The following is a 21,366-nucleotide window of genomic DNA, read 5'->3' on the forward strand; positions in this document are numbered from 1 at the left end:
TGGCAGCAACCACAGCACACCCCAACGGCAGAGAAACAGCAGCAGCAGTACAAGCAGTGGGAGCTAGGAGACTGGCACGAGGCAGCTGTAGAGGGTTTGCCAACCCACAGAGTAAGAGAGAGCTGATCGCCTTCAGTCAAGAGGCTTGCTGGTGGAGTAGAGTGTCTCCGGGTACTTATCTGCAGAGCTCAAGAGCTGTTACACTTGCCTGAGCAGGGCATGGTCAAGAGAAGTCCAAGTGGGCACAGCCAAGAAGAAGCTGAGAGCTGTCCTGGTTGGAAACTGTCCTGATTGAAAAACCATATCCTGTCTCCTGAGTTATATCGTCACTTCCAAGTTGATCCTGACCCTGAGTTGTAGCCTGTTACTTCTCTAATAAACCATGCAATTGTGGGTATGGCCTGTGAGTTCTGTGTGGCCATCGCAACAGCTGAGAAGTGGAGAGTGCTTTGGGGGTGGGAGGGCAGGGGCTGGCGTCAGAAATGGCTAAAAAGTTGGAGAGTGGAAGTATGTCTGACCTCCACATCATAGGAATCAGCTTTGTGCTGACCTTGATCCTCACCCCTCCTTGTGGATGGGTGCAGATGAGGTCTGATGCCACTGGATTACAATATGAAACTTTGTAGAGACTCTAGGCCATATGTCTTCCTTCAGAGAGTATTTATTTTAGTTTTTACCAGGCAGGTTTAGGGACATATCACCTCAATTCAGTCAGGGGTTGAGTTGTTCTAAAGCTTTGTTTCAGTCTATATAATGTTATTTTGAGTTTTTCTTTACTTTGAGGGTATGATTCTTCAGCAGTCCCAAATGACAGCCTGAAGTTACCAAGTCCCTTCTTTCTGGAGGACCTTTAAGTCCACATTTTGTCTCCCTATCACCCTGAGACTGTTGAAAGCTTTCCTGAGCTTCTCAGCCTCTTAGCTGCTGCTATTAGGCTTGCACAGTTAGGATGTAGTACATGCCTGGAGGGAGGAGGGGGAGACTTACAGTGTCAGGTACTCCTCTCCAGGTTTCTTATCTCTCTAGGACCTTTGCCCAAGTCCTGTTTATCTTGGTTACCTTGCACTCTAATTTTTGTCTCCCCTGTCCTGTTTACCTTCGGCTTTCTTCTGTGCTTTCTGCTAGGCTTTTCAGTCCCTCATTTTCTCCTACTACTTAAAGCCTAACCTAACCTGCTGTGGTCAAGTCGATTCTGGCTCATAGTGACCCTATAGGACAGAGTAGAACTGCCCCATAGAGTTTCCAAGGAGCAGCTGGTGGATTCGAACTGCTAACCTTCTGGTTAGCAACCATAGCACTTAACCACTACACCACCAGGGTTTCCTCGGAACTGTCAAATGTCCCAAAGTAAAAAGTAATGTAGAATGTCGAGCTCTCCTCTTACTTTTTCTCTAGCATCTTGATCTCTCAAGTTCTGGCTTCTTAGGTAGTTTTTAAATGTTTTCAAATGAATGTTTTCTTACATTTTTCTACCTTTTCAAGTTGTCCCTGGGAAGGTTTGATTTACTCTCAGCTAGTCTTTTACAAATGAAAGTGTAACTCCCTTTCTCAAGTGATTTAAAGCACAAACATTTATTTTCTAACCTTAGAACAATGAAACGTAGCATCAATTAAGCTACATGCTTGGGCAAATGCCCTTTAGTGGGTGTAATATGAGAATTAGCCATAGAGATTTTAATTTTTGAAGAATATTGGTCTTCAGTCATAGACTGAAGCAACAGATTAGAGCAACAGTTGGAGGAAACAAATTCTATAACAAATGATTAAAAGTTTTAGATTGTAATCAATTATTTGATCACAGCCAACTTTAATTTGCCATCTTTCAAAGACTATTCTGTGACAATTTAATGTATTGAACTGCAAATATATACTGAAACCATTCTTGGATAAAATAATAAGAGAAAAACACACATAAACATATTCATTCTTAAAAATGGTCATTTTTTTCTCTTATGAAAGCAGTCTATGTCTAAGTCCATGCAGGTTTCAGAAACTATCCCAGCTGCTTTGGTTATCTATTGCTGAATAATAAACCACCCCAAAATTGAGTTTCATGATTCCGTGGCTTGACTGGGGGTTCTTCTGACTTACGTGATGTCAGCAGAGACACCGGAACTCTCTGGAAGATCCAAAATGTCCTCACTCACATGGCTGGTAGTTAGTGCTGGAAGCTCAGCTGTGCTGTCAGCTGGGGGCTGTGGTTGTCCTCTACATGGCCTCTCCGTATGGCTGCTTGAGTTTCTTCAAACTATAGTAGTCTCAGGATAGTAGGACTTCTTATAGGATATCTAAGTTCCAGAATACAAAATTGGAAGCTGCCAGCTTTCCTAAGGTTTTGGCTTAGAACTAGCCAAGCATCAATTTCACCACATTCTGTTGACTAAAGCAGGTTACAGGGCCACACACTAATATTCCAGACAAAACTAACCCCTTCCTGATGACACCCCCCCACCCCACAACACTCCCAGGGAACCAACAGGTTCAAGAATTATTATATTTCTTCATTTTCTAAACCAAATCAATTTTTTTTTGCTCAGTGTCCACCTACCTCAGTTATCAGGAAAAACACAAACTAGAAGACTGAGGAAAAGCCTCTTGTCATTATTTATGGTCTCCACTAAAACACCCATTATCTGAACTGACATGACTTAACACGTGGTAGTTGCCTCCACTACTCACAGAATCTGTCCACGCCATGACATCTGTTATGCAAAACAGAGACACTGGCGCTTTCGTCAAGGACTCCATGATCATTGTGTTTACTTCTTGTCTCCAGCTGTCCTTGTGGGCATCCTCATCAGAGGTCTATACCATTATAGTCTGTTATTTTGGAGTGGGCATAGACTCTCGCCATTTATGGAAACTACCTCCTGCCTGGTCCTCTTTTCCTTGTGGGTTCAGAAGATCCAAATTCTCCTGGAGTCAGGCCATTCTTCTTTTCTTGGAGCCCTTCTCCTCCAAGGTGACTGAGTCTTCTGCCTCCCTGGTCCTACCAAAAAAAAAAAAAAAAAATCCACTGCTGTCGAGTCGATTTTGACTCAGAGTGACCCTATAGGAGACAGTAGAACAGCCCCATAGGGTTTCCAAAGCTGTACATCTTTTTTTTTTTTAATTTTACTTTACATGAAGGTTTACAGAACTAGCTTCTCATTAAACAGTTAGTACACATATTGTTTTGTATGACATTTGTTACCAACCCTTGGCATGTCAACATTCTCCCTTCTCTACCTTGGGCTCCTTATTATCAGCTTTCCTCTCCCCTCCTGCCTGCTAGTCCTTGCCCCTGGGCTGGTGTGCCCCTTTAGTCTCCTTTTGTTTTATGGGACTGTCTAATCTTTGGCTGAAGGGTGAACCTAAGGAGTGATGTTATTACTGAGCAAAAAGCATGTCCAGGGTCATACTATCAGGGTTTCTCCAGTCTCTGTCAGGCCAGTAATTGTTATTATACTTTAAGTAAAAGGTTACAAACCAAGTCAGTCTCTCGTACAAAAATTTATATACACCTTGCTATACACTCCTAGTTGCTCTCCCCCTAAAGAGACAGCACACTCCTTCTCTCCACCCTGTATTTCCATGTCCACTCAGCCAGCTTCTGTCCTTTTCTGCCTTCTCATCTTCCCCTTCCAGACAGGAGCTGCCCACGTAGTCTCATGTGTTTACTTGATCCAAGAAGCTCACTCCTCACCAGTTTCATTTTCTATCCCATAGTCCACTCCAATCCCTGTCTGAAGAGTTGGCTTTTGGAATGGTTCCTGTCTTGGGCTAACAGAAGGTCTGGGGATCATGACCTCCGGGGTCCTTCTAGTCTCGGTCAGACCATTAAGTCTGGTCTTTTTACGAGAATTTGAGGTCTGCATTCCACTGCTCTCCTGCTCCATCAGGGATTCTCTACTGTGTTCCCTGTCAGGGCAGTCATCGATTGTAGCTAGGCACCATCTAGTTCTTCTGGCCTCAGGCTGACGTAGTCTCTGATTTACGTGGCCCTTTCTGTCTCCTGGGCTAATAATTACCTTGCGTCTTTGGTGTTCTTCATTCTCCTTTGCTCCAGGTAGAAGTCTGGTCTTTTTTTGTGAGTTAGAATTTTGTTCTACGTTTTTCTCCAGCTCTGTCCGGGACTATCTATTGTGATCCCTGTCAGAGCAGTCGATGATGGTAGCCAGGCACCATCTAATTGTACTGAACTCAGTCTGGTGGTTGTGGTTCATTAGTCGTTTGGACTAATCTTTCCCTTGGGTCTTTAGTTTTCCTCATTATCCCTTGCTCCTGATGGGGTGAGACCAGTGGAGTATCCTAGATGGCCACTCATGAGTTTTTAAGGCCCCAGATGCTACTCACCAAAGTAGAATGTAGAACGTTTTCTTTTTAAACTATGTTATGCCAATTGAGCTAGATGCCCCCTGAGACCATGGTCCCCATAGCCCTTAGCAAGGCCGTAAATTTTTATGGAAGCAGATGGCCACATCTTTCTCCTGAGGAAAAGCTGATGGGCCGGCTTTAGAAAATTACCACATCTCAACCCCTGCCCTCCCCCCAGGGTAAGGCAGACCCTGGCCACTCTTTAGAGAAGAGACAGAAAAATACCTCTTGTTCTTCTATGATGAGCCCATGGACAAGAAAAGAAGACACAGTTTCTCAATCAACTTATCCTGCAGGATAAGTAGATTTTATGACCTTGTCTTGGGATCTAATTATAATTAATCACACTATTTCCATGGGAAATTAATTCCAAGTTACAAACACTTAACCTTTTAGAGAATTTAAGAATCCAGTATTCGTAACATATATTCTCTGTATACCCCCATCTTTCTTGTTTCTCTTTATTTGGATAAAGAAAAAAAATTGCAGAGAGCAATGGTAAGGGCCTGCAACTACATTGGAATACACTGGTCACTTTGCTTTAAGATTTTGTTTCAACATTAGCACCTATAAATGAGGTGAACATAAGGAAACATATGATCTTTCACCAAAATGCAAGATATTTTTGTGACTTTGGTTTTCTTTGCTAGAATACAAATGAAACAGAGATGGAGAAAGGGCACTAATATTCAGAAGTATACCCTCTCTGAGGTTCACTGTGGAGTTAAAAATAATGCAGTCATATAAATACAGATGCTACCCACCCAGTGGGTTTTAATTTAGGGAATGTTTAATTTAGGGAACTGTATTTTGGGTGTTGTAGCACTTTTTTTTTTTTTTTACTTAGGCCAAAGAACCACAAGATGGTGGTTCTTTAAAACACTACAAAGGTCTCTTGGGAAAATCTCGAGGGACTAAATGGTGGTGGTTTTGACGTAGACCACAGTAGTTGCAGCTTTGGATAAAGTAGCAATACTGATTCCTAAATTTATCTTGTTCTTCAATTGTTGTTGTTGTCAAGTTGATTCCAACTCATAGTAACCCTATAGGACAGAGTAGGACCACCCCATGGGGTTTCCTAAACTGTATGTAATCTTTACGGAAGCAGATTGCCAGGTCTTTTTTCCCGTGGAGACACTGGGTGGGTTAGAACCAACAACATTTAGTTTAGCAGCGGAGTGCCCAACTGTTAATTCCCAGGAGAGACAATATAGTCTAGACCTCTTGCCATTTCTTCTGTTTTTTAGCCTTCATACTGGACTAGCATGGACTAACCTTTCACTCTACGGTTTTAGGTAAACCCTAATTTCGGGTGGTTGCCTCAAGCACCAAGTATTTTTTTAAGATGTGTTAAGAGTGAACTGAACTCACAGTAATTTTTTTTTTTCTCCAAAACCCCTTTCCTGGTTCCACAGGTGGACAATTTTATTTATTTTTTATTTTATTTCCCTGGACCACCATTTCCATGTCTAGTTAAATAATCCCTGGGATGAAGGAAAAATGAAAACAAGGTGTATTTGCTGTGTGCAGTTATATATATATATAAAAAGTTATATAGCATACTATAAAAGCAAATGATTTTTCAAAATAATTTTTAAGTTTGGCCAAAAACCATCTGAAAACTGGAAATGATCTATAAAACAATTTCATAATCATAAAATGGGTTTTTTAAATCTGCTTTTCCGCATAAGAGATCTTCCACACTTAATCGTTCAAGAGCTGATTATCCAGAACGTGTAATATACAAACCATTATTTCTTCTTTTCCCTTCTGCTGCTTGATTTTTGGTCACTTCACAGCTTATTAGCATTGTCTCTCTGGGCAAATAAAAGCAAGCGTAGCTCAAACTTGTATTTTAAGCTCAAACTTGTATTTCAGTGGGCACTGTGGAAAAATCAAAGGAGTTAAAGACATTATCCCTGCTTTTGAGATTCTTAGAATATAATTGGAAAAACAAGGTTTGTGTATAAAAAAAAAGTAAAGTCAAATTCTAATGCAAAGCAATGCAGATTTATACAACATGAAAGAAGTCTGTTCATATAAACATACTATCCAACAGAACTTTATAGACCTATAGTGGTTTAGCAAAGGGAGAGGCGAGTGTGGACCGAAAAAATTATCCTGGAAATTCTCAATAAGATAGTGACACTTGAGATAGATATCAAAGCATGGATGAAATTTCAACATGGGAAAGAAAATTCTGCACAAAGAAAAAAAAGAAAAGCCTAGAATCCCAGGGACCATACATGCTTTAAAAAAAAAATTGCCGTTTTAAGTATATATGTAACAAAATATTTGCATTTCAACATTCTTCACATTATATACTTAAAAAAAATTATTTCAGGTCCCATTTATTTATTATGTCTTTTGCTGTTTGTGCTTTTGTTATTATACTAGATAATCTATGTTGAAAGCTAGGCCTGATAGCGTTGTCCCTGAATTTTCTTCTAAGAATTTTATGGTGTTAGTTTTCATGTTAGATTGTTACTCTATTTTGAATTTGTTTTTGTGTATGGTGTGAAGTATGGATCCTGTTTCATTTTTCTGCATGTGGAAATCCAATTTTCCCAGCACTATTTATTGAAGAGAATCTTCTTTCCCCATCAAATGGACTTTAGCACCCTTATCAAAAATCATTTGACCATAGGTGTGTGGGTTTATTTCTGGACTCTTAATTCTATTCCATTGGTCTATGTGTTTATTGTTATACCAGTAGCAGGCTGTTTTGATTAATGTAGATATATGTTTTAAAATGAGAAAGTGTGAGTCCTCCTACTTTGTTCTTTTCCTTCAACTCTGCTTCAGCTGTTCGGGGCCTCTTGCCATTTCATATAAAGTTGAAGATTGGTGTTTCTATTTCTGTAAAGAAAGCTATAGGAATTTTGATTGAGATTACGTTGAATCTGTACATCACTTTGGGTAATACTAACATCTTAACAACATTAAGTCTTCCAATCCATTAACACAGAACATCTTTCCATTTATTTAAGTCTTCTTTAATCTTTTTCAGCAGTGTTTTATAATTTTCATTGTATAAGTCCTTCACATCCCAGGTTAAATTTATTAGTAGGTATTGTATTCTTTTCAGTGCTGTTATAAATGGAATGGTTTTCCTAATTTCCTTTTCAGATTTCTCATTGCTGGTTGTCTTATTTACCTAGTGCTGCTATAACAGAAATGACCACAAGCGAATGGCTTTAACAAAGAGAAATTTATTCTCTCACGATCTAGTTGGCTAGAAGTCTGAATTCAAGGAGCCAGCTCCAGGGGAAGGCTTTCTCTCTTTGTAGGCTCTAGGGGAAGGTCCTTGTCATCAATCTTCCCCGGTCTAGGAGCTTCTCCGCACAGAAGCCCCAGGTTCAAAGGATGCGCTCTGCTCCTGGAGCTGCTTTCTTGGTGGTATGAGGGTCCCCATGTCTCTCTGCTCACTTCTTTCTTTTATATCTCAAAAGAGATTGTGTCAAGACACAATCCAATCTTGTAGATTGAGTCCTACCTCATTAACATAACTGCCCCTAATTCCATCTCATCAATATCATAGAGATAGGATTTACAACACATAGGAAAATCACATCAGATGACAAAATGGTAAATGATCACGTGATACTGGCAATCATGGCCCAGACAAGTCGGCAGATAGTTTGGGAGGACACAATTCAATCCATGACACTGGTATATAGAAACCCAGCTGATTTTTGTTTGCTGACCTTGTAACTGCTAAATTCCTCCATTAGCTCTAGAAGTTTTCTTGCAGGCTCTTTGGGATTATCTATATATACATTATATACTTTTAAACAAAATATTTCAACCATACAGAGTATAGAAAATAACAGAACAAACTCTCTTGCTCTCCCCACTAAGCTTTGTCAAATCTTAATATTTTGCCGTATTTTTTTCTTATTCCACTTTTTTTTCCTCTCTCTTCCTTTTCTTTTTTTTTTTAGCAAAGAAGCAATACAGATTCAGCTAAAGCCTTCTGTGTATTCTATCAACCTCCTCCTCAGCAGAGGTAACAACTGTCCTGAATTTGGAGTTTATCATTACCAAAACAAACAGCTAAAAAAAAAAGAAAAAACCCATTGAAATCATATATTCACTACACATAGAAATATCCAGTATTTTTCATGTATTTAAACTTAATGTAAATGGTAGCATATTTTACGTATTTTAAGCCACTTCGTTTTTCACTCAATATATTTTTTGAGATTTATGCATATTCTATTTATATTCTAGCTCATTTATTTTAACTAATAGTATTCCATTATATGATCATATACCAATTTACTTAAGCATTCTTAAGTTGACGGACATTTAGATTGTTCCCATTTTTCTCTGTTATAAACCCACTGTCAAGTTGATTCTGATTCATAGCAACACTATTGGACAGACTAGAATGCCCCATACAGCTTCCAAGCCTGTAAGTCTTTCCTGAAGCCAACTATCACATCTTTCTCCTGTGGCATGGCTGGTGGGTTCGAACCACCAACCTTTCAGTTAGTAGCCAAACACTTAAACACGGTACCACCAGGGCTCCTTATTTCTGTTATAGACAGTGCTTTAATGAAAATCATTTTACATATCTCTTGTATATTTAAGGGAGAGCATCTTGAGTATAGGATTTTCTGGGTGGTTCAAGCGTTAATGTGTGCTCAGCTGCTGACTGAAAGGTTAGAAGTTCAAGTCCACCCAGAGGCACCTCAGAAGAAATGCCTGGTGATCTATTTCAAAAGAAAAATCAGCCGTTGAAAGCTTTATGGAGCACAGTTCTACTCTGACACACATGCAGTCACCATGAGTCAGAGTTGACTTGATGGCAACTAGTTTGGTTTTTATCTTGGGTATATATGGAAAAGTAGAATTGTTAGATTGTAATATAAGGGCATCTTCAGCTTTAATAGATATCGCCAAATTGCCTTCCAGTGTGGTTGTACAAATTTATTCTTCTCCGAGTGGGGTGTAAGAGTTCCCGTGTCTTCCGTATCTTTGCATCTCTGATGATTACATCATGAGCATGGAACTGCCAGAGTACCCTGGAGAAGATTCTTCCTCTAAACTGGCTGTCTGTGGAGGCAATATTTTCCCCATAAAATCATTCACTATTGCAACTTGAAGCTTGACTTTTTTCTTCAGTTCTTCAGCTTAAGAAATGCCGAGGGTGTTCTTCCCTTTTCGTTTTCTATCTCCAGCTCTTTGCACATTATCGTTATTATACTTTACTTTGTCTTCTCAAGCTGCCCTTTGAAATCTTCTGTTCAGCTCTTTTACTTCATCATTTCTTCCTTTTGCTTTAGCTGCTCGACGTTCAAGAGCAAGTTTCAGAGTCTCCTCTGATATCTATCTTGGTCTTTTCTTTCTTTCTTTTCTTTTCAGTGACCTCTTGCTTTCTTCTTGTGTGATGTCCTTGATGTCATTCCACAAGTCGTCTGGTCTTAGGTCATTAGTGTTCAACTCATCAAATCTATTCTTGAGATGGTCTTTAAATTCAGGTAGGATATACTCGAGGCCGTATTTTGGCTCTCATGGAGTTGCTCTGATTTTCTTCAGTTTCAACTTGAACTTGCATATGAGCAATTGATGGTCTGTTCCACAGTCAGCCCCTGGCCTTGTTCTGACTGATGATATTGAGCTTTTCCATCGTCTCTTTCCACAGAGGTAGTTAATTTGATTTTTGTGTGTTTCATCTGGCGAGGTCCCATTTATGTTGGTGAAAAAAGGTATTTGCAATGCAGAAGTCGTTGGACTTGCAAAATTCTATCATCCAATCTCCAACCAGCATTGTTTCTTTCACCAAGGCCATATTTTCCAACTACCAATCCTTCTTCTTTGTTTTCAACTTTCGCATTCCAATCACCCGTAATTATCAATGCATCTTGATTGCATGTTCGATCCATCTCAGACTGCAGAAGCTGATAAAAATCTTCAATTTCATCTTTGGCCTTAGTGGTTGGTGCGTAAATTTGAGTAACAGTCATACTAACTGGTATTCCTTGTAGGCAAATGTATATTATCCTATCACTGACAGCGTTGTACTTTAGGATAGATCTTAAAATGTTCTTTTTGACAATGAACGCAACACCATTCCTCTTCAACTTCTCATTCCTGGCAGAGTAGATTATATGATTGTCTGATTTGAAATGGCCAATGCCAATCCATTTCAGCTCACTAAAGCCTAGGTTATCGATGTTTATGCGTTCCATTTCATTTTTGATGATTTCCAATTTTCCTAGATTCATACTTCGTACATTCCAGATTCCAATTATTAATGGATGTTTGCAGCTGTTTCTCCTCATTTTGAGTCGTGCCACATCAGCAAATGAAGGTCTTGAAAGCTTTACTCCATCCATGTCATTAAGGTCGACTCTACTTTGAGGTGGCATCTCTTTCCCAGTTGTCTTTTGAGTGCCCTCCAACCTGGGGGGCTCATCTTCTGGCACTATTTCAGACAACGTTCAGCTGCTATTCATAAGGTTTTCACTGGCTAATTCTTTTCAGAAGTAGACTGCCGGGTCCTTGTTCCTAGTCTGTCTTAGTCTGGAAGCTCAGCTGAAACCTGCCCTCTATGGGTGACCCTGCTGCTCTGAGAGGCAGAACTATATGAAGAAGAACGGGGCATCAGAATTGGAGGAAGGCTCATTAACAACCTGCATTATGCAGATGGCACAACCTTGCTTGCTAAAAGTGAAGAGGACTAGAAGCACTTACTGATGAAGACCAAAGACCACAGCCTTCAGTATGGATTACACCTCAACATAAAGAAAAGAAAAATCCTCACAACTGGAGCAATGAGCAACACCATGAAACAGAGAAAAGATTGCAGTTGTCAAGGATTTAATTTTACTTGGATCCACAATCAACACCTACGGAAGCAGCAGTGAAGAAATCAAAAGACACATTGCATTGGGCAAATCTGCTGCAAGGACCTCTTTAAAGTATTTAAAAGCAAAGATGTCACCTTGAAGACTAAGGTGCGCCTGACTCAAGCCATGGTATTTTCAATCGCGTCATATGCATGTGAAAGCTGGGCAATGAATACGCAAGACTGAAGAAGGACTGATGCCTTTGAATTGTGGTGTTGGCAAAGAATATTGAATATACCATGGACTGCAAAAAGAACGAACAAATCTGTCTTGGAAGAAGTTCGATCAGAATGCTCTTTAGAAGCAAGGATGGCAAGACTGTGTCTTACTTTGGACATGCTGTCAGGAGGGATCAGTCCCTAGAGAAGGACATCATGCTTGGTAAAGTACAGGGTCAGTGGAAAAAAGGAAGACCCTCAACAAGGTAGACTGACACAGTGGCTACAACAATGGGCTCAAGCATAACGACGACTGTGAGGATGGTGCAGGATGGGGCAGTGTTTCTTCTCTTGTGCATAGGGTTGCTATGAGCTGGAACCAACTTGACGGCACCGAACAACAACAACAACAACATGTAGGTGATGCTCAGCGTTGGACCTCTCACCATAACCCATCCCAGTCCTATGGGAGAGAACTGTGGGAAAGTAAGGAAAGGAAATGTGTTGTGGCTGAGGATTGGGGCATATTTTATTCATTGTTGCATCCCCAATATCTAGTACAGTACCCAAAACTCAGTAATCAAGGCTCAGTAAGTGTTAAATTGACTGGAACTAGTTATAAACTCCGATCTATTTCTGGCTTTCACTTCTCTAAGCTTCATTTTCCCTCTCTGCAAATTAGGGATGATAATAATTCAAGAAGTCATTCCACAGATAAAATGAGATATAAATGTGAAAACATTTATAAACTCTAAACAGCAATGCAGATTGAATTATAAAAAATTAGAAAGCTGCCTCTGTTTTGTGACTTCTGAGATATGACTAGGTAATATTTTAGTGGTTCAAAAGCACTGCCAATTAGTTCGTTGGCATTATTCTTCTAATCCTGATAAATCCTGGAGCCCCAAATGCTTCAGACTCTGCTTGGGGTCATATATAAAGACACACAGTAATTGAAAAAAGATATTCAAAGAGCATCTCTCAAAGAGTATCAAAGAGCAACCCATTCATGGTATAGAGCCATACTTCTTGAATTCCATTCTACTCTGTCCTCAGAGACCCCTAAGCTCTTCCTCTTGTCCCCATTTATTGGGCTTTTGCTTTCTCCCTTCTCCCTTTTTTCCAAGACTTTAAAGATTAAACACTCTGTCTAAATCCTTCTCCTCTTCTTCTCACTTTCCCACTTAGGTCTTCACTATCCGGTCCCTATATTCCACATCACAATATATTGAAGATAAGCTGGAAAACATTTGCCTGAGGGAAGAATGAACACTCATACCTTAGTAAATCATCCCACAGAGTAAATTTTTGCCTGGGAATTCAGTGGCATTATTTTCATTTTGAATGTTTAAAAAACACTGTGCATAAACTTTTTCTGTTCCTTTTAAGTGACACTTCTTGTTAAAAAAAAAGTCACTTGCCATTGCTCTACACCCTCAGACTCTCAGTCAGAGATGTGGTGACTCCAACTATCATCTTTATTTGTATAACAGAAACTTACACGTCATGATCTAATCTCCTCTTGTACTTTGTATTTAAATCTGTCTTGGAATAGCTCCTCCCCCAATGCCCTCTCAGCTCCTCAAACTCAACGTGTCTAAATGTTAACTCACTTCTCTTCCATATCTAGCTTCCCCTCAGGACTTCCGTATATCCATTGTTGGCATTTTAGAAATATGTTTATTGGCCAGGTGTGTATGCATCAGAAGAGGAAGAGAATTAGGCCAGAGGGACCAATTAAGAGGCTTGTGCCACATAGCAGAAAATACACTGCACTCAGATTTGCATGTATGGTGTTTTAGGCTTATTTGGGATGACCAGAAAATGCTTTCCTTAGGTGAGATACGAAAACCCTCTATGCTAAATATTGGCATCCGTAATGTAAAAGCGTTATACTTTTAGACATTAAAAGTTAATAGGAACGTTCCCAGAATCAGTGCCCAACATACAGTTTTGACAGAGATAGATGGCACAAAGCTCCAAGCTTATCTTTGAAAAGGGCTATTCACAAATTTCATATAGGAGTTTATCCACTGGTAAATAAAAAACAAAGCAGTGGGGTACATTTTCATGAGTTTCCTTCCTTTTGTTCCTTTCATGATGAGAACATTTATTCTATCAACACATGTTAAAGCTATTCTGATAGCATCAGATGCTCAGCTGGGAAAGCCCATACTACCAGGTAAGTCCCAATTTGAATATATCATAAGCAGTATTTCTAAGTGATCCAGACGGACTTTGCCATGAACTCAGACCCAATGAATGGATCAGTTGCCTGGGGCAGAGATCTGGGTCAATTTGAGAAATGGGTTACCTTCCTGTCCACCTTGATCCGTGAGCTGAGGGTAGGGAATAATGGAAAACTCCTGGCGTGTTAATGATTTAATTCGGATTATTCATTAAACGGAGGCTTTATTTCTAGTTTTTGTCTGTTTTGATCAAGAGGAACTCCAATCCAGGTTTAAACTCAATTACTAGATTTTTTTCCCCCAAAGACTTTAACTTTCTAGTAGTTTGCTTGTGTGTGTGTATCTAGGGAAGTTATGGTAACACACAATAAAGTTTCTAATGAAAAGGCCAGCAGGATAGTACTCTGGGAAGTACTCTACTCTGAAAATACAATGTATGTAACCATATTTATTCTGGACCAACTCCATCTGGGCCAACAGTGGTCTCATTCCGTATTTGGGAACCGGAGCTGTTTGTAGTTCAGGGAAGAGCCCCTTAACTGGGGGCACCTAAGGGGAATTCTAGTCTAGATGTCATGTAAAAGGGAACCAGGTAAACACTATGCTCTAACCTATCATGAGATAACAGAGAAGTATAATCAGGTGTTTGATCAATAAGATTAACTCAGCCATCTCTCAGTATATCTCTTACCCAGCGTGTATTCAGCCTGCACTTCCATGCAGTCTTTCAATATTTTGTTGTCTACTTTCTACACAGCCTGCATTCTCAAGAATTAGTTGAATCTGAAGAGATATCAGTTATCTACAGCACATGCCAAACAGCACCCCCTTGAAATCCAGCTTCCCAAGAAGATACAAGGTTCTTGTCTAGTTAATCTTACCTGGTAGCAATATTGGTGCTCTGTTTTGTTTCAGTGAAGGAAATCCTGGTGGCGTAGTGGTTAAGTGCTATGGCTGCTAACCAAAGGGTCAGCAGTTCGGATCTGCCAGGCGCTTTTTGGAAACTCTATGGGGCAGTTCTACTCTGTTGCTATGAGTCGGAATCGACTCGATGGACTGGGTTTGGTTTTTTTGGTTTATCTGCTTGGTGATAAGAAGATGGTGTCTGGTCTGATAAGTTGTTGACAGTGTAGGAACTTTAAAGTTAGGATGTACGAGCCTAGGTTTCTTGGCAGGGTAGGTTCAAGAACATTTGCTATGATCTGAGTTAGGTGGAGCAAATGAGTTTTTTCTTGATTATGACCCAGGGGCAGATTAAAGTTGAAGATTATGTCATTATAGATTATAATCTGACTGGCACTCTCTGGAGTTGGGGAATATAACGGCCCCGAGTTTGTTGGCTATTAAAAAAACCGAATCCAAGTTTAGGCTGCATTATAGTGTGTGGATAAAAGGTAGTTATAATCCTCCCATAGTCAACATTGATGAGACTGCATTTGGAACACTGAGCTCAATTCTTTAACAAATGAAGTGTACCCATATGAAGGGATGCAGATGAGACGTCTGGAGATCATGATGTATGAGGAAGGTTGATGGGAATCTGGGAGAAGCTGTAACTAAGAGGAGACACAATAGCAGAAGAAGGAATATGAACTACAATAGTTATGGCCAGTACTGACCTCTATAATGACAAATCCAAGGGATATTTTCCTGTCCGCCTCTTTCTCAGTCTGTCTTTGGCTTTTGACACTGTTGATCACTCCTTTCTTAAAATTCCATCCGTCTTTGTTTCTTTGACACTATTTGTGCCAGTTTGGGCCCTCTGAGAAGCAGATGGCAAGATGAAATTAGATGTGCAAGATACTATCTGTGGAAGCACCTGTGAAGGATAAAAGGGGGAAAGGAGCAAGAGTAAGAGGGAAGAGTCTCAGATTGCAGTGCAGATCTTGATTGATACCTGTGAAGAGAGTGAGGGAAGGAAGAAGGATTGAATAGGAAGAGCCTCAGTCTGCAGGGCAGTTCTGAGAAAGTCTCAGTCAAGCCAGTGGGGAGTTCCATAGCAAAGATTCCCCATTAGAGGAATCTCCATTGGGTAGGAATGGCTGGCCGCGTTCAGTCATTGCCTGGGAGCACCTGGGAAGAGCAGACCTCTGCATGAAAGCTGTGATGGACACCAAAGAAATGGTCGCTGGAGGCTGTTAGCTAATCTCACTCCTCACTGCGCTTGCTTCCTTGAAAGGAGACCCAATTTGTGCACGCCTAGAGCTGCCACAATGCCATTCGTATCATTCACGTAACACACTGGGCCCCACCTTCTTACCCTCTTTTGCTGTACTCTCTTCCTTTTGATAACACCCTAAATATCAGGGTTCTAAATATCATGGGGATGGGAGTGGAGGCGTGATTTAGGAAGCAATTGCGACAACATATATATCACATCTCCACCCCCATCCTCATGATTGCGACCCTTTAAAGCAGTCTATAATATACTCAAAACAATAGTCAACTAATACTTTGAGGACTTATTTGGGTACCAGGCACTTCTGATTTTTACATATATTATCTTACTGATTTCTCATAACAGCCCCAGGTTAAAATAACTTCCCAAGGTCCTTCAATAAGGAGACAGAGACAGGATTTAAACCCAGGTAGCCTGGCTCAGTAGAACTCCCTGGGTGGCGCAAATGGTGAAGTGCTGGGCTGCTAACCAAAAGGTTGGTGGTTTAGACCTACCCAGAAGTGCCTTGGGAGGCATGCCTGGGAATCTGTGTCTGAGTGGTTACGGCCTTGAAAATCCTATGGAGCACAGTTCTACTCTGCAACACATGGGGCTTCCATGAGTTGGAAATGACTAGATGGCAACATTTTTTTTTTTTAAGCTTGGCTCAGAGTTGAGTAAGCAAGGCTATATCATCTCCTGGATCTCTCTGTAGCTTAAACTTAAATGTTTTCTAACTAACTGACAAATGAGCCTCTTCTCGAGTCAGTTCCTGATGAGCTTGTTAGCTTCATTGTCACTGTCTCCCTGTATCCTCACCATCTAGACATATGCAGTTACCTGTTGCATGTGCCATCTTGTTTCACATACATGTCTGTGTCTGATTCTCTCCCCTGGCAGATGGCCTGGCTATAAAAAAATCCAAACCTGTTGCAGTTGAGTCGATTCTGACTCATAGTGACCCTATGGGCCTGACTGTAGGGAGCCCTTTTTTGAGCCAGGATTTGCTCAATATTCCTTTCCTAGAGCTACTGGTGTATTGAAAATGTGAGTGATGGATACATGCGGTAGACTGCGGTAAGCAAAAGAAGCTGATTCAATGGGTTGTCAGACAAGAAGTCCTGAGGGTGAAGCTGGGAGCCAGTGCAGATCAAGGAATCCCTAAACTGGAGATCACAAGGGATGGTCAGTAAGCCAAAGAAGCAGATCCAATGGGTTGTCAGACAAGAAGTCCTGAGGGTGAAGCTGGGAGCCAGTGCAGATCAAGGAATCCCTAAACCGGAGATCACCAGGGATGGGCTAATAGAAGGGTGATTTGGATTTGCTGAAAATGGGACAGCCGTCCATCTTATCCTTTCTATGCTCCTCGGTAAGTGATGCTTACACAGGTGGGTGGTTTACGAGGCTGGGGCTGAGTGGCCAGCCTGGAAGGCACCACCTCTCCCCTTGTTTATCTGGCTAACTTCAGTAAGTTCTTCGAGACTCAGCTTTGGCATCGCTCCTAAATCTTCCTCCTGTCTTCATTAGTGCCTCTTCTTTGTAGTTCTCACACTTTCGTGAGACTGCAAACTGCTTGAGGGCAGGCGCCTCAGCTTTTCTCCTCTACATTGGATACTACCAGAATCTAATAATCATTGGCTCTCCATTCATTACAGGGAGGCAGATTTTGGCTTAGCAGAAGAGAAACTTTAAAAAATAGATAGTATATAAGCAGAGTACGATACCTTTGGTTGTCATCCCGCCTTGGTTCAATACCTAGCTTTCTGTGTGACCTTGAGCACCTTAACCTACCTGTTTCTCATTTTCTTCATTTATAAAATGGAGATAATAGTACCTATACCATGAGGTTATTGTGAGAAATAAATGAGATAAAATATGTACAGTATTTGCCTCAGTTCCTGGCACCTAGTAAATACTTGCTGATGTTAGCTATTACTATTTTTTCCATTATTATTATGATCTTTCGCCAGCATTAGCTCACAATGAAGTACATGGCTGAAGGTATCCAAGCAGCAGTAAATCCAGGAGAGATGTTGTAGAAGCGGTTCCTGAATTGGAAAGATTAGGTTACCTCTAAGGATCCTTCCAATCATAGAAGAGGGAAACTCTTCCTCTGATTCAAAGAAAGTGTGATCATTAGTGTTACCTCTAGAAAAGTTGAAGAGTGTTAAGACTGAGAAAAAAAAAAGACAACAGATGTGGCTCTATGTATATCTTAAAGAGAGCAAAATATTTTACTCTTGGCAAGTGGTTAACTGCAAAAGCTCTTTTATTTGTGGTGTAATGCATATGGCAAATCAGGCCCTTACATGAAAACCATCTCTTTTCAAAAGGACTAGTTTGGCCCAGACAAAATGAAAAAAACAAAACTTTAAAGTCTGTTCCAACCCTACTGAGATGTCTTTTTCCTTTGAAAGAAGTCTATTAGTGATGCATATGTAAAGTTATCAGCACAGATGATAATCCAAGCAAACAGAACAGTGAAACCATTAGAACTTCCTTGTGCAGCATTCGGTCCTGAGAATTTGGCTTTCAGGCATTCAAAAGGCACAGAAAGAGAGCAGAACTGGTTCCTACTTGGGGTAGTTCGTTAGGTTGGTTTATCTGAATCCTGGGGTAATCAGCCTAATGTTTGGCCTACAAAGCCGAACATTCTTCCAAATGTAGAAAAGCTAAAGAAAGGCCTGCACTCCGGGCTCAGCCAAGTACCTTAAACAGGTAAAAGCAGAATCCTTAGTCATGGAGTAATATGTATAGTCAGGAGTTTAATTCTCAAGATACCAGGCCCTTAAGGTATATATACTTAGAAAAAAATTCAATGACAAGTACTCCTAAGGCAGTAATTTAAATGACAGTCTTAAATTACTGATTCATTAAAATAATTAAATTAGATAATTCAAAAGCTACTTCTAATAGGTAAAGAGTTGGCCTTTTTCTTTTCTTTTTTTATAATTTGTATCATGCTTTAAGTGAAAGTTTACAAATCAAGTCAGTCTCTCACACAAAAACCCATATACACCTTGCTTTTTTTTTTTTTTTTTAATACACCTTGCTACACACTCCCAATTACTCTCCCCCTGATAAGATAACCCACTCTCTCCCTCCACTCTCTCTTTTTGTGTCCATTTTACCAGCTTCTAACCCCCTCCACCCTCTCATCTCCCCTCCAGGGAGGAGATGCCAACATAGTCTCAAGGGTCCACCTGATCCAAGAAGCTCACTCCTCACCAGCATCCCTCTCCAACCCACTGTCCAGTCCAATCCATGTCCGAAGAGTTGGCTTTGGGAATGGTTCCTATCCCGGGCCAACAGAAGGTCTGGGGGCCATGACTACCGGGGTCCTTCCAGTCTCAGTCAGACCATTAAGTCTGGTCTTTTTATGAGAATTTGGGGTCTGCATCCCACTGCTCTCCTGCTCCCTCAGGGGTTCTCTATTGCATTCCCTGTCAGGGCAGTCATCGGTTGTAGCCGGGCACCATCTTATTCTTCTGGTCTCAGGATGATGTAGTCTCTGGTTCATGTGCCCTTTCTGTCTCTTGGGCTTGTAATCACCTTGTGTCCTTGGTGTTCTTCATTCTTCTTTGATCCAGGTGGGTTGAGACCAATTGATACATCTTAGATGGCTGCTTGCTGGCGTCTAAGACCCCAGATGCCACTCTTCAAAGTGGGATGCAGAATGTATTCTTAATAGATTTTATTATGCCAATTGACTTAGATGTCGCCTGAAACCATGGTCCCCAGACCCCGGGCCCTTCTACACTGGCCTTTGAAGCATTCAGTTTATTCAGGAAACTTCTTTGCTTTTGGTTTAGTCCAATTGAGCTGATCTCCCCTGATTTGTGTGCTGTCTTTCCCTTCACCTAAAGTAGTTCTTATCTGCTATCTAATTAGTGAATGCACCTCTCCCATCCTCCCTCCCTCCCCCCTCATGTAACCACAAAAGAATGTTTTCTTCTCAGTTTCAACTATTTCACAAGTTTTTATAACAGTGATCTTATACAATATTTGTCCTTTTGCAACTGACTAATTTCACTCAGCATAATGCCTTCCAGGTTGCTCCATGTCATGGAATGTTTCACAGGTTCCTCACTGTTCGTTATCGATGCGTAGTATTCCATTGTGTGAAAATACCATAAATTATTTATCCATTCATCTGTTGACGAGCACCTTGGTTGCTTCCATCTTTTTGCTATTGTAAACAGTGCTGCAATAAACATGGGTGTGCATATATCTGTTCGTGTAAAGGCTCTTATTTCTCTAGGATATATTCCAAGGAGTGGGATTGCTGGATCATATGGTAGTTCTATTTCTAGCTTTCGATTTCCAAAGTGGTTGTACCATTTGACATTCCCACCAGCAGTGTATAAGTGTTCCAATCTCTCCACAGCCTCTCCAACATTTATTCTTTTGTGTTTTTTGGATTAATGCCAGCCTTGTTGGAGTGAGATGAAATCTCATTGTAGTTTTGATCTGCATTTCTCTAATGGCTAATGATTGTGAACATTTCCTCGTATATCTGTTAGCTCCTAAATGTCTTCTTTAGTGAAGTGTCTATTTATATCTGTGGCCCATTTTTTATTTGGGTTGTCTTTCTGCAGTTGAGTTTTTGCAGTATCATGTAGATTTTAGAGATCAGGTGCTGATCAGAAATGTCATAGCTAAAAACTTTTTCCCAGTCTATAGGTAGTATTTTTACTCTTTTGGTGAAGTCTTTGGATGAGCATAGGTATTTGATTTTTAGGAGCTCTCAGTTATCTGGTTTCTCTTCTGCATTATTAGTAATGTTTTGTACACTGTTTATGCCATGTATTAGGGCTCCTAGCGTTGTCCCTATTTTTGCTCCCATGATCTTTATCGTTTCAAATTTTATATTTAGGTCTTTGATCCATTTTGAGTTAGTTTTTGTGCATGGAGTGAGGTATGGGTCTGGTTTCATTTTTTTTGCAGATGGATATCCGGTTATGCCAGCACCATTTGTTAAAAAGACTGTCTTTTCCCCATTTAACTGTTTTGGGGCCTTTGTCAAATATCACCTGTTCATATGTGGATGGATTTATGCCTGTATTCTCAATTCTGTTCCATTGGTCCACGTGTCTGTTGTTGTACTAGTACCAGGCTGTTTTGACTACTGTGGCGGTATAATAGTTTCTAAAATCAGGTAAAGTAAGGCCTCCCACTTTGTGCTTCTTTGTCAGTAATGCCTTACTTATCCGAGGCCTCTTTCCCTTCCATATGAAGTTGGTGATTTGTTTCTCCATCTCATTAAAGAATGTCGTTGGGATTTGGATTGGAATTGCATTAAATGTATAGATCGCTTTTGGTAGAATAGACGTTTTTATAATGTTAAGTCTTCCTATCCACAAGCAATGTATGTTCTTCCACTTATGTAAGTCTCTTTTGGTTTCTTGCAGAAGAGTACTGTAGTTTTCTTTGTATAAGTCTTTTACATCTCTGGTAGTGTTTATTCCTAAGTATTTTATCTTCTTGGGGGCTACTGTAAATGGCATTGATTTGGTGATTTCCTCTTCGATGTTCTTTTTGTTGGTGTAGAGGAATTCAACTGATTTTTGTATGTTTATCTTGTATCCTAATACTCTGCTGAACTCTTCTATTAGTTTCAGTAGTTTTCTGAAGGATTCCTTAGGGTT

The 21,366-nt window shown here is 40.4% G+C and overlaps 1 long non-coding RNA gene across 2 annotated transcripts; it reads right to left on the minus strand.

The window, feature by feature from the left end:
* Positions 1-1,862: 1,862 nt before the first annotated feature.
* LOC126068001 (uncharacterized) lies at positions 1,863-15,319 on the minus strand. Of its 2 annotated transcripts, XR_007515517.1 has the most exons (4): positions 15,180-15,319; positions 6,106-6,240; positions 2,868-2,989; positions 1,863-2,288 (listed from the first exon to the last, which is right to left on the minus strand). It is a non-coding gene; the product is annotated as an uncharacterized LOC126068001 (long non-coding RNA). The 2 variants fall into 2 exon arrangements; XR_007515516.1 differs by lacking the exon at positions 1,863-2,288 and having other exon boundaries at positions 2,555-2,989.
* Between the last annotated feature and the right edge of the window lie 6,047 nt (positions 15,320-21,366).

The sequence above is a fragment of the Elephas maximus genome, chromosome 26, assembly GCF_024166365.1.
Source record: "Elephas maximus indicus isolate mEleMax1 chromosome 26, mEleMax1 primary haplotype, whole genome shotgun sequence".
NCBI lineage: Eukaryota > Metazoa > Chordata > Mammalia > Proboscidea > Elephantidae > Elephas > Elephas maximus.